This window comes from Festucalex cinctus, chromosome 12, assembly GCF_051991245.1.
Source record: "Festucalex cinctus isolate MCC-2025b chromosome 12, RoL_Fcin_1.0, whole genome shotgun sequence".
NCBI classification, from domain to species: domain Eukaryota; kingdom Metazoa; phylum Chordata; class Actinopteri; order Syngnathiformes; family Syngnathidae; genus Festucalex; species Festucalex cinctus.
In genome coordinates, this window is record NC_135422.1 from 5,587,801 (window position 1) to 5,601,510 (window position 13,710).

The following is a 13,710-nucleotide window of genomic DNA, read 5'->3' on the forward strand; positions in this document are numbered from 1 at the left end:
CGGGCCGCAAATGGCCCCCCGGGCCGTAGTTTGGACACCACTGGTGTACATTGACTCAATGCAAAGTATACTCACATCTTTCATGGGAAAAAAAAAATCTGTTTGTTTATTTATTTATTTATGTATTTATTTATTTATTGTTACACGCCTAATGCTTATGCGACTCCAGATGTGTGGGAGAGCACATTATCTTCTCTGGTGTGCTTCCTTCTTCTAAAAGCTTCTACAGGGCCGAGTCATCACCCCCCAGTAAAGGTCACGGGCGACCATGATAGATGGTCGTGGCTGTGGATTTAATTTAAAATAAAGAGCAATAAACACAGGCCTTGCACTGGTGGCACTGGAGAATGATGAAGGATCCATTAGTTAAGAAAAGGTTGCAGGCTCCTCCCTCGAGAGCGACTGTCACCGCCGCATCGCAAACTGTGACAAGAGGGGGACAAAGAGGGTCACGAGGCGACATCGGCTCGACACGAGCTCTTTTCTGTCAGACCTTGTCGTGCTTATCAGCCGTGTCCATCGCGAGGGGGACTTTGAAGCGCGTACCTACTGGGTCAAGATGAAGGAGTGACTGAAAAGGAGGCTGCCTCGGGACGCCATGTCGAGTAGCTCACAAAACCTTCACATTTTTGTCAAAATATAAATAAACAAAACATATAAATGGTCTTTTACTATATGTAAAACCCTCCAACAATAGACGATTTGATACGTCTTGATATCCAAATTAATTCCGATATTAATACCAGTTCACTGTCATGTATTGAAAGTCACTGAAAATAATCTTTTCTCCTTCCCAGCAACACAATCAATAATACAGAGATAGCATTCGGATTGGATTATCAGCATTTTTCATAAGATCATTCAATGCAAGTAATAGCACATGCTGAATAGTAGTAGCAGCCTCAGTAGTGTCATTTGTCAGCCATTTTGTAGTCTTTCACCTTTAAAGCAAACAATAGCACAGAAAACATGTGTTGCACAAGGACAAGTTTCTGCTTTCTAACGCGATGCCACTAATGGCGTTTAATTGGTACCATCGGCCAAAATTGTGACAGCGTGATGTATTTGGCCAACGAGGCAAACTAATGACTGCCATCAAGTGTAATTTCAGTTTTAGGCCATGGTTATCTCAGTGGCGCCCAATTCATTTAGTGTCACCTTTTAACTACAGCGTTTGGCAAAGACACATGGGCCAATGCAAACGTGAGTGAAGGCTATCTGCTGATTGGCTCGTGATGGAGCTTAGGTTTATTTTCATTTGCGATACGACGCAAAATTTTGCATGGGATGGCAGATCAGTTAACATATATATATATATATATATATATATATATATATATATATATATATATATATATATATATATATATATATATATATATATATATATACATACATATATACATATACATACATATATATATGTATACTGTATATATAAAAATGTTAAACTAATAGAAGTAATGCATATTTTAGTCAGTGATAAAGTAATTTCAAAATAATACAACTGGGTTAAAATTAAAAAGAAAACTAGTGTGACATTGATTTATGTTGGTTCCTTTTTCTGCCACTAGATGGCACTATTTATTGCATTTGTAAGACATTGGTGACAGCTCAGTGCATATTTTTTTTCATATTAAGAGCGATATCTAATCTTTAATATGAAGTAACTTGTGAAATTCTGCACATTTTTAAAATTGTAAAATACAACTTTACCCCAATCTCCACAAATATATGCATTATGATTACATTTATTACTGCTAAATGTTGACAAGGATGTGTCTGCTGCGTTGCGACTGGAATTCCCCCAAGTAAGGGTGGTCATTAATCGCGCGTTAAATAAAATTAGTGGCATTAAAGGAACTTTGAATTAACTCAAAATTAATGCACTAATTTTGACACCCCTAATATATATATTGATGGTCAGGTGGAGAGTTGGACTTCGAAAGGGGTTCTGCAAACTGTGACAAATAATTTGAATTTAATATAAGATAAATTATTTATTTAATAAAATTACACGGCACACAGATCTTAATTAAACATAGTTATGTCTTTTCACAAACAAACATTGCAGCCAATCATTTCACTCTTTTGCGTTTTTACCGCTCGGCTTTTCAGCAGCACCCACACGCAAGCGCCCCTGCCTGCTTATTGCAGGCGCATCAGGAGTCATTTGCTAAAAAGCTTTATGCAAATTGTAATTAACCGTAATTAAAACCCAGCCGGCCTTGAATGACTGCTGTGGTACCAGTGCATTATTTACAGATTGTAATTGAATCTAATGGTTTTACTGTGTCAAATCAGCACGAGGTCTAAGATGGGACAAGGAATGGGGGAGAAAAAAAAATCACAATTGCCATTTCTTAAATGTTATGATAGAATGTGTTTTGAATGTTCTGAAGTTTTAATTTCAGGGTCTGGTTCAACTTAGCAAAACTGTTAGCACTGACTATTAGCATGGATGTAGCTTAAGACTGTAAACACAAACTGGTGTCAAGTTAGCTAGCTAGCAACAAGCTCAGCTGGCTAGCTAGTGTGACTAATCATGTTGCTGAGTCACTCCCAATCATTAACTTCATGGCGGTGAATAAGCCACACTTCTCACAAGTAGCGTTGTCACCATGAGATGTCCACTATGCTAATGTTACATGAGCATGAATATACCATCGCCACCTGACCTATACACTGCAGTGAAACCTCAGATCAAGGTTTACAATTTCATCCTATACCATGGCAAAGTGAGAGGCTTTAGACCTTTTCGACACTTGTTTCATGATTTCACAATGATAATAAGTCATCCTATAGGAATTGTTGCCGTTTATTGTCCTACACGTCAGCACAGTTATCGTATATTGTTGACTTTGTCACATCTGACAGGCTTATAGTCATTGATATCGTATACTTGCTGGATTTTATGACGTAGAAATGACCATGAAAACCATGAAAAATTGGCCAGCTCAGTAAAACAGGGGTTAATGTTACCTTTCACAATTATCTGCCACCATGACTGAATGAGTAGTCGTGGCAACCGCTGCTGTGAAGACATGACTTCAAATTAATCACATATTTGCTGGGGATTGTCTTGCTTTTTTTTTTCTCTCAAAGATTGCAACTCATACTTTTTAAATTTAAATTTCTCAACCGTGAACGTGTTGGATAGAAGATGCATAACGATAAAGAAGACTATTTGAAGCTGCTCCCCTTTCCAGTTTAAACCCCCAGATTAGCAGCGGTGTATGAGGTCTCCTTACTTCCCTCAAATCCACGATATTTACTTTGTCTTGTCTGCGTTTAGGGCGTCGTCGTCGTCCACATACCTCCACATGACATCAGACTGTCTCTGTGCAAAGTGACAAAGTTGCACGTGAACAAAGAATGGGGCTGAGGACGCATCCCTGTGGTGTACCCGCATTTGTGACTATGCTGGCTGAAATAATTTTCCCAATTTTGACAACTGTGGTCTGTCTGATTACATGCACATGTTGGGCACTGGACATTTCCTCAGAAGAAAAAAAAAAAAAAAATCAAACCTTTATGTCCTGGATGACATTCAACAACAAGATACATCACCCAATTATTCGGCACTTGCCAACCCTCTGCTGCTCACCTTTTGGTCAGCAGTGTATAAATATAAGGGCTTCAACCATCTGCCTGGATTTACTCAAGATGCAATGGGAGAAGCCAAGAACTTATCTCATGCTGCACATGTAGCTGACAAAGGCGGCAAAAAAAAGGGAGGCGAGTGTGAAGAAAAATGCTTGAGAGTAAATACCGTGTAGAGAAGCGTGCAGCAGCCTCCTCTTGATGGCCCGGCTCACAGCAGGAAATGATGATTGCAGAATGGAATTCAGCTACAAGGAGAATGAAAAGAGAATGAAGAGAGATGAGCGCTTGCTATTGCTCTGGCCATTAGTGCACACAAAAAAACAAAAAAAAAAACTGCAGGCCTTTTATTTCTTAGGGCAGTGGAGCACACCACATTATCCGCCTCAATATTCACTTAATTAAGATGCATTTTAATTTTGCACTAAAGGAGGCTAAAATGAACAAAGCTTAAGGTGGATTCTTGTGGGTAAAAAAAATACTAGCTGGTAGATTTATCAATGACAAAAAATGGGTTATAGTATTCTATTGTGCAATATAATACCATTAATTTGTTAAATAGAGTTATTTATTTATTTATTTATTTATGTCTTTATTTATTTATTTATTTATTTATTTTAAGTACCGATAATGAATATTATTTTTATTGAATTGGACAATCTTGAGCGCAACAATCCAAAAGGCCAGTTCTGCACATACATTTAAATAATAATAATAATAATAATAATAATAATAATAATAATATTTCTATATCACTGGATTATGTTTTAAAAGCAACAATCAACACAGTTTTTTTTTTTAACAACAAAAAATGTTCAGACCGTACTTTTTCACAAATTGTAAGGCATTTCCTTCTGTAAATAAATCATAATAATGTTATGTTCTGAGGTTGGATCCCAAAAACGCAGACACAAATAAGACCTTAATGATTTATTCACATCGAGAGACGTGGAACAAACTTGACTCGACGAGAAACAACAAGAGTTACACAGAGGAAAAGATGTAATAATCCGACAAAAAACACACTTCTCAGTCAGGCTTATAAAGACAGCAAATCGATCTGATTGGTTGTGGGTAACGTGAGTAATAGGACTGACATGGAATTATCTGATTGGCTGTTGACCAGATAAAGAGATTAAAAGATTCCTGACATCACATCGCTTCTGACATCACATGCGTCTTACCAGTTGAAACTCGATGCTCATTACATCAGTTCAAAACAGACACTTGACTTCACGGTCGTGACCCAAACCTAACCCTTGCATGACCCTAGTCATAACAGTAAGCATAACCCTTGCATGACCCTAATCATGACAGTATAACCCCGGGTTTTCACCGGATGCGGTTGCGGTGCGGTGTGTCTTGACTGCGTGCTCCGGAAGGGGTCAATTTTTTTGTCAATCCACACCGGCTCCGCACAGCTGCGGTCCGGCAGCTCCGTCGCCGCCCACTTCCCAACGTGTCTCGCGGGACCGCGCGCGCGCGCGATCATGTGGCATTTCACAACGACAAACATACAGAAAGTCTGTGCTCAACAGAGAAGCAGAAAGAGAGGTGGACTTCTTTTGATTTAACCTTTTCTTCTTCTTCTGCTATGAGATTCCATGCAGCATCCTTTTTTTGGTTGTCCTTATAAAAAGGATGTGCCGTGTCATATATTATTTTGTGGTTTTCCACCTCCAATATAAACCTCTCCTCGTCCATGTTCGCTGGTGTCTAAACCGTGAATGAGCACATGGCCCGGCGACGCCCACGTCACGTTTTGCTGAAAAGCTTGCGAAATAGGAGCTGGCGAGTGTTTTATTCTGAAAGGAAACCGGAAATTTATTTTGAAACTGCGTCGGTCTTCCTGTCCCGCTCGATGTGTTTTGTGCTAGCTTGCCATTTGCCGGAGGCCTACCGCTGCGGCGTCCGGCAAAAATAGAAAATTGGTCTATCCTTGCGGAAGGCCTGCGGCCCGCCGCAGCTGAGACACAGTCGACACGCAACGCACCCGCAAGCGGTGTAAACTGCACCATTCGAATGAATGGAATCTAATTGCTTGCGTCGCCGGACCGCACCGCAACCGCATCCGGTGAAAACCCGGGGTAAGCATAAACCTTGCATGACCCTAGTCATGACAAATAATTAATACGAAGTAATACACTCAAAACAATATCCTACAAGTCAATATAGTTTCGTCAAAGATTTAATTTGCGCCAAAAAAAATAATAAAAAAATCTATATTTCACAACGTGCTGATTTATTCGAGCCCACCAGATGCTAGCTCATACACAAACGAGTGGACGGACGCACACGCTGACAAGGTGGTGGTGGATGTGGTTATTGACGTCTCTATCAGGCTACTACACATAAGGCATCATCTGCTCACTTGTGTGTGTAATGCTGGCAGCTAGAATAATAATGGCTGTCAGCCATTGGTGTGTATCTCACATCAGGAACTGTTGGACCGTGACAGGCCGTAATGTATTAACGCTTGTTTAGCTTGCATATTTCCCTAAAAATGGAAGGTCAGCCGAGCTTGAGCGGTACTTATCAAACCCAAACCTGCTCCGAGGAAGGTGATATGCAGTCTCTCTGACATGACGGCTGCTAATGATGCACACGCTGAACTGGGTTTGCACTCAATTGACTGAGACGCCACAGTGAGTGCTTCACATCATGGATGACAGAAAGTAGGGGTTAAAATTAGGGTTAATACACGTTTCACTCTTTTTACCCACGAGACATCTGCATTAATAATGTAAAGGCGGCTGACAATAGATGGGTGTTTTTACATGTACACAATAGCATGTGAGTGGTCTTACAATATCATGAGCAACAATAGATAAAACTACACAAGATGCAATCATTGGCATTTTAAGTTGGGAAACCATTTTAGCTGTCAAGAAAATGATCGTTCCCCATAAAGGCGCGTGGCCCTTAAACTCACTGTACTATAATGGGCTCGGGAAACAAGTCAACCAAGTCAACCGCAAAAATAGCTCAACACATTTTTGCCCCGAGGCTTCGCCAGCACCATCCACACAGAAATGTGTCGTCCACATTAAGGTACGTTCTACTGTATCGAACACATGACCTTTTCACAGTCTACCCTTGATTGGTTGAAAGTTGATTCTACTACAGTCAACAGCTTTTACACCGGATGCATTTCTTGACACCCATTTTTATGTGCGTTTTGGGTTAGTTGCTGGGAATTGGAGTTTAACATGCCAAGTGGAATATTACCGTTCCTAATCCTCCATGCTCCCCCCGTGTTCAAAGGCACCCATTTAGCAATCCATGTTTATAAACATTCCATCACTACTCAGAACTTAATCTTGTCCTAGCATTGTTAGTTGTAATGGATTGTCGATGTTTATGGACCAGATATCATCTTAAGATGTGCAAAGTTAGACATGGAAACCATTTTGTGTTAAAATGCTAGAACGCTAAACTTAGCTTAGCATAGTTTGTTGCCTGCGAACGAAGAGGCATATCTGTTATCAACACATTATGACAGAGATTGAGTAGAAGTGATGGGATTATTCTGGGGAAAATGTGGACAAGAAATAAATGAATCGTAGGCCAGCGTGACAAACGTCCCTGGTAATCCGATTGCTCAATTATTCGATTGAATATTCAATAGGATAATTGATTATAAATAGATTTGATAGCCCTATGCTAAGTACTACAGAAGTGTACTTGGAACTTTTTCTGACTAATTCTTTTTGTGAGCATTGTTTTTTTTGTGTGTGTGTGTGTCTGTAATTCTTGTTCATTTTCTGTTTTATTGAATATTTTTTTTTACTGTTTTCATGAACATTTTTGCTCCTGTTTTCCTGATTTTTTTTTTTTAGCTGTTGGTTTTTTTTTTAAATATTTTTTTTCCCTTTCATTTAAAAAGTAATTCCGGAAGACAGAAAGAAAAAAAAAGAAAACAAAAACAATTAATCAATTAGGCAGAATAAAATAATAATAATAATAATAATAATAATAATAATACAAAATTAAAATTACAAACCCCCCCCAAAAAAAAAGGAAAAAAAAAAAGGGGAAAAATGTGTGTTTATTTATTTATTTATTTATTTTAAATTGTGTGTGTGAATGAAATATACTTCTGTAGTATGCAACGTTAGGTGGGTATTAAATGTGCCTTTACTAAATACAAACGCAGTTTTGTTTGACACTACCAGAGCTATTATTGAACACAAAGTGTGTTATTGTTGCTGTTTCAATATGTATGAATGTACATTAAAAATTGTCCACACCCTATTTAGTTAATTAGTGGCACCTCTTAGTTTGATGAGTTACTTCTCTTTTACTTGATTAATCCCTAATGAAGTGTGCATGTGGAGCGTATGCACGGTGCCCAAAAATAAAGCAAGGTACGCTTGCATATGAAGAATTGTGAGAATGTGTAATTGTTATTCATGAAAAATACAAAGTGACAACGTCGCCATTTCCTAGCTACAGTGGGAAGTGAAATAAAACATGAGTTGCTTTATTGGCAGCCCAGGGGAACGTCGCTCCCTTCAATGAATATCATTTGGCATATCCCCACCCCGCGTCTTCAATAATTTACAGTATTGATTCGAAACAAAGTCATACACTGTGAAGTGCATACTGCTTCCATTTATTGGTCTAGTGATCCGTGCCTTGTGATTTTGTACACAAAGATACATATGTGCGAATGTGCAGGTCCTATGGGGAAAAGTAGCGGCATGGGAATACGTCAGGGTGAAATCGGGACTGAAAAGAAAGATGATGTTGGACACCTATACGTCACTTGTGACATCGTGATAGCGGCAGGCAGCCGTGATGGAACGTATCATGGGCCAAATAAACACAACATTAAAAGGAAACCTCTTAATACACCTTTTTTTTTGTTGAAAGTCCTTCACATTATTAATGATATCGCCCACCTTTTTTGACACTTTCAATCAATTACAGATTGTATCCAGGTGATTTAATTCGATTTTTGTGTTGCAGTGGAGCGATTTTGGGATGCTCGGCATTAATCAAAGAATTATGCGGAGTGAAACGCAGGGGAGGCCTGTTGTCACTGTTACAGCCAAATCAATCAGAAGCCGCTGAGTCCCATTCTCTACATGCAGGCCATTTTTATTCTCGTGATATGTGAGGGGGGTCTCTATCTGCACCAGACACACCGGCAACAAAACACATTTCTGTCTGTTTTTTTTTTTTGTTTTTTTTTAACACATGGGACACATTAAAAGCACAGAGATGCGCTTTTAAACCTATCATTTTAATTTACTCTTCAAGTGAATGCATGAAGACATTTATGCCTTTTTTTTTTTTTTTTTTAACAAATAGCACCATCTACCATACTGATGAGCTATGGAACAGAACTAGTTATCATGGTAAATCCTTTCTACCAGTGAATTAAAGTCATTATTCAACTTTTATGGCTCTCATTCCTCTTTTGCCAGAAAAAAAAAAAAAAGTCATAGTCTAAGACCCACTTAGAGGGCTCCACAGTCATATCTACACCCTTGTGGCTCATTTCTCTGATCGGATTGGCTTTTCCATCACATGGTATTTAGGCAGGATGTACAGTATTATCCTACCAATGCAATGCAATTGATTAAAAAATAATAATAATAAATCAAAATATGCATACACATTAGGGATGTAACAATATCCAAACGCCACGATACGATATTATCACGATATGACTGACACGATATAAGAATGTTTGAATACACCTTTAACATATTTGCTCCCAAAAACGTATAAATGCATTCTATTTTATTAAGTGTCCCAAAGACGTTTCTATACAATTTTTTATTTATTATTAATTATTATTATTATTAATTATTATTATTATTATTATTATTATTATTAATAATAATAATTATTATTATTAATATTAATTATTATTATTATTATTATTAATTATTATTATTATTATTATTATTATTACTTATTATTATTATTATTAATTATTATTATTATTATCATCATTATTATTTATTTATTTATTTATTTTTTTTAATTCATGCTAGAGCATACAGAAGGCTTTGATGCAGCCTCTGAACTGAGGATATGCTTGAAGCAATGGTAACTATTACAAAAACGGCCAGCAGGTGGCAACAGAGTATAAGAGATCAACCATTGCCAACCATTGTTTTCCCAACAGTTTCAAACAGATTTGCGAATAATGATGACATTTAGCTATATTCTAATGCTAATTGCTGCAAAACGGAAACAGATAGAAATATACTTTTTTTTCTGATGAAAGAAGACACTCTAATCTTTCTCTTGGTAGGTTCCATGTTTTTATAACAATGCAACACCATATTCTGTGGGCCTTGCAAAATCAGTCAAATTCTAGTAAAATAGGGGGTTGGCTTCAGTGAAAATGGCTGAGAGTGAATCAGTTAAGATGGCAAACTTGAGTTACGTGAGGAACCTCAATATAGTGTTGTAGTCAAGATCACACCAACCGAAACCAAGACATTATTTAGACTAGGGCGTTTCGAGACCGAGACAAGACCAAGACTGGACATAGAAAAGAAAAATCAGTTAAAAATAAATAAGTAAGTAAATAAATAAATAAATAAATAACAAAAAGACCAGAACGTTTTTTTCATTACTTAAAAAAAAAAAAAAAAAAAAAAAGACCTATGGTATGTTGTTTTCGAAATAGTACCTCAAATCTAAATTTCTTGTTTCACTTCAACAAAATATGCATTCATACTCCTTAAAAATTAATTGTGCTGACAAACCATGATAAAATGTCAGTTTACAAAGAACATTTTAAAGGAAAAAAAAAAGAGGAATAATTCTTAAATGAAATGTAAAGTGAATGAAAAAAAACTGACATTTCTTTTCAGCAAGGTATTTTTAAAATGATTTTATTGAACACGTGTCATTACTTTTTATTTTATCAGCATACTCAAGTGCACAGCCATTATTTTTTTCCCAAACACAAAACAGAGCATTCTGCATTTCTCACTTATCACAGTCTTAATAAAAAATAAATAAATAAAAAATCCTCCACCTTGTCCTTCAATTAACTCATTCACTGCCATTGACGGAAAAAGATGTCAAATGATGCATATTTTTTGCTGGTCTGGCCATGAATGCGTTAAGAGAAGAGGCTGAGACCCTTAAAAAGTGGTCCAGAGACCAGTCTCGAGAATTACAACACTACTTCCATGCTTTCAGCTATTAGTGAGTGGAAGCAGAATCCTCCTCTCAGTCGTGCTGCATAGCAAATCATATGGAAAGCTGTGACTGTCTTGGGGTCGAGCAGCTACAATCCTCTTTGGATCAAACACCATTCACACCTCCACATCAGAAGCACGCACATACTTCACCAAGACGGGGAAATGAAGGGAATAAATAATTAAGTCTAAGCGCTGCCTATCCTCCCCTCGTCACACGAGGCAGCAGCGTCTTCGTAAGCAAACCCCGACGACAGCCAGACGCATTTAGTGTCACAAAACCACCGTTGACAAAGGATCATTACGAGTGTGAGAACGTTCTGCCAAAGTTTCTCTAATAACGCAGAGTGATCCTTTTTTAATTTGACTCAATCGCACTGAGTCCCTCTTATCAGCGCTGTCATATGTTCCGCGTGACGCTACGGCAACAACGGGCTCGCAACGGGGGAGCGCGGGATTAGAAAAGGATTTCGATGACAGCCTCGCAAAAGCCCGCAAAGCGGCCTGCTGTTGCGGCTCCGCCAGACTGAGGATGTTGAACGCTTACCAGCGGACCTCTGGCTCAGGCAGACGACGCGGACAGCTGGCTTAGCTGCCCACTAATTAGCCCATTAAAATGGAGATCCAGGTACAAGAGCGCAGCAATATAAAAATAAACCATGGTCATATCTTGAGCCATGAGCAACGACGAAATGGATTTTCTCCATTCATTTTTTTTTTTCTACTCAACTAGAAAAGCTGCATTAAGTGTGGTTGGTTGTGAGAAGATTTTACAGTCAATTAAAGGACATAAAGTAGATTTAATGACATTGATTGTTCCATACCTGACCTATTGCATTGAAGTGTGTGGGCGTGCTGGCAAAACCTACACCACACATTTTTCTTACACAGAAATGTGCTATCAGTGTTATTTTTGGTTGTGGATACAGAGACCACACTAATCCATTATTTATACAAGTAAAAACTACAGATGTTCGATACCACTTTTTTTCAGACCGATACCGATACTCAGACCCTCAGTGCTCACCGATACTGACATCAACTGCCGATACCAGTAGTACATTTTAACAAATAAAAAAAATCACTAAAAGATATTTTTAAACAAATATATTTCCTTTGATTTTGACAAAAAAAAAAAAACAGCACAGTCACTCTTCAATAGTCTTAACGCTCAAAATAAAACACAAAAATGCTCTTTTAGTTTAAGATTCACAATTTTGAAGTATTCCCAAACCGGTGAAGTTTTGGTGAAAAAACTGCTGCAAGCTAGCGCCACTTACAGGCAAGGAGGACTCACTTAACGTCTTCCCCCTCTGCCATCGGTCGCTTGTACTCGAGTACTTGAAAAAAGGCTGGAATCGGCCCGATACCGATACCTGGTATCGGTACTCGCCCATCCCTAGTAAAAACTTTAAAATTCAATGAATTGATGGAGTTTAACCGCCCTAAAATAATGTATAAAGCCCATCATTAAATTTTACCAGTTAACTCATTCACTGCCATTGACGGATATACACGTCAATGGGAACGGAATTGACTTAACTCATTCACTGCCATTGACGGATATACACATCAATGGCAGTGAATGAGTTAATATACAAAATAGATTTATAAAAAAGGAAAGTGAATATAAATTATGAGGAATAGACATTTTTTTTCTAAACCTAAATACAGAACAAAACAAAATGGATTTCAACTCAAGGTGCCAGTCTATGGAACAATTTGGATTGTAAAACGAAGTCTTCTCAGTCTATTTGTATTTTTTTTTTTAAATTATAAAAGCATGCCCTGCGATTGGCTGGAAACCAGTCCAGGGTGTCCCCCGCCTACTGCCCAGAGCCAGCTGAGATAGGCGCCAGCAGCCCCGGCGACCCTTGTGAGGAATAAGCGGTCAAGAAAATGGATGGATGGATGGATGGATGGATGGATGGATGGATGGATGACTATATGTTTTTCAGGAAAATTAACAGTTTCAGTAAAAACAATTGATGGTTTTGCTTGAATATTTTTTGTTTGATCAATTTAAATGGCTGGAAAAACTAAGAATAGTGATTAAATTGATGTAGAATTTCTTCAATTTGATGCTCTTCGAAGACTTTAAAGTAGTAGTTGAGACTGAATCAACAGTTAGCCAGTTAAGTAATCCATGTATAATTAACAATATCTCTGAACTGAATCACAGCGCAGAAGCAATGTGTAAAGTAAAATAAGGGGAGCTATAAAAGTAGCCTGTTTAAAATGTTACAAAAAATGAAAAGTTAAAAGAAAGTGTTGGGTGAAGTGTGCAGTTCACTCGTTCCCTCAAATGATTTAAGACATGATTAATCAATAACTAATTTCCCACAATCAACAGAGTGCTTAGCAATCAATTAGCACATTTTAGCACTACCACATATAATGGAAGCAAAAAAAAAAAAAAGAGAGGTCAGATCCCCCCCAGCATGACTTGCCAAAGTGCAGCAGAAAAAAAATAAAATAAAAATAATCATCCTTCTCCTTGAGGGATCGCTGCCCAAGTGCACATTAGTTATGACGAACACATCAGTCTCCGCTATAACAATGTTGGAATCGCGGCGATGTCAGACGCCCGCAATGACAGAATTAAGCTCCTAAATTTCCCTAACAGTGTCTGATGAGTAATGAAGCTCTCTGGAAGCAGGACGCTCTCATCCTTTACCAAGACGTCTTTATTGCTTCCTCTCTGGCACAGACCGATAGACGGCACTGTACAATCATAGCGAGACTGAAACATATTAAAGAACTATACTAAAAGAGCATTTATCACCAAATGATCGCTTCTAAATGCATATTACGAGTGACCAGACTGAAGACATTAAGCCAGGTACAGTAGCCTCTCATTAATGAAGAGTGCATTAGACTGCGACTGGAGAGTGCAAATGAGCATCTAATGTATTGATCGACGAAGAGCAGATAG

The 13,710-nt window shown here is 38.0% G+C and overlaps 1 long non-coding RNA gene across 1 annotated transcript in view; it reads right to left on the bottom strand.

Moving 5' to 3' along the window:
- Window positions 1–13,710, bottom strand: part of LOC144032132 (uncharacterized) — a 71,480-nt gene that overhangs the window by 8,866 nt on the left and 48,904 nt on the right. Inside the window, exon 2 of the long non-coding RNA XR_013287694.1 lies at window positions 3,773–3,851. This is a non-coding gene — a long non-coding RNA (uncharacterized LOC144032132). The remainder of the gene's footprint in view (window positions 1–3,772; window positions 3,852–13,710) is intronic.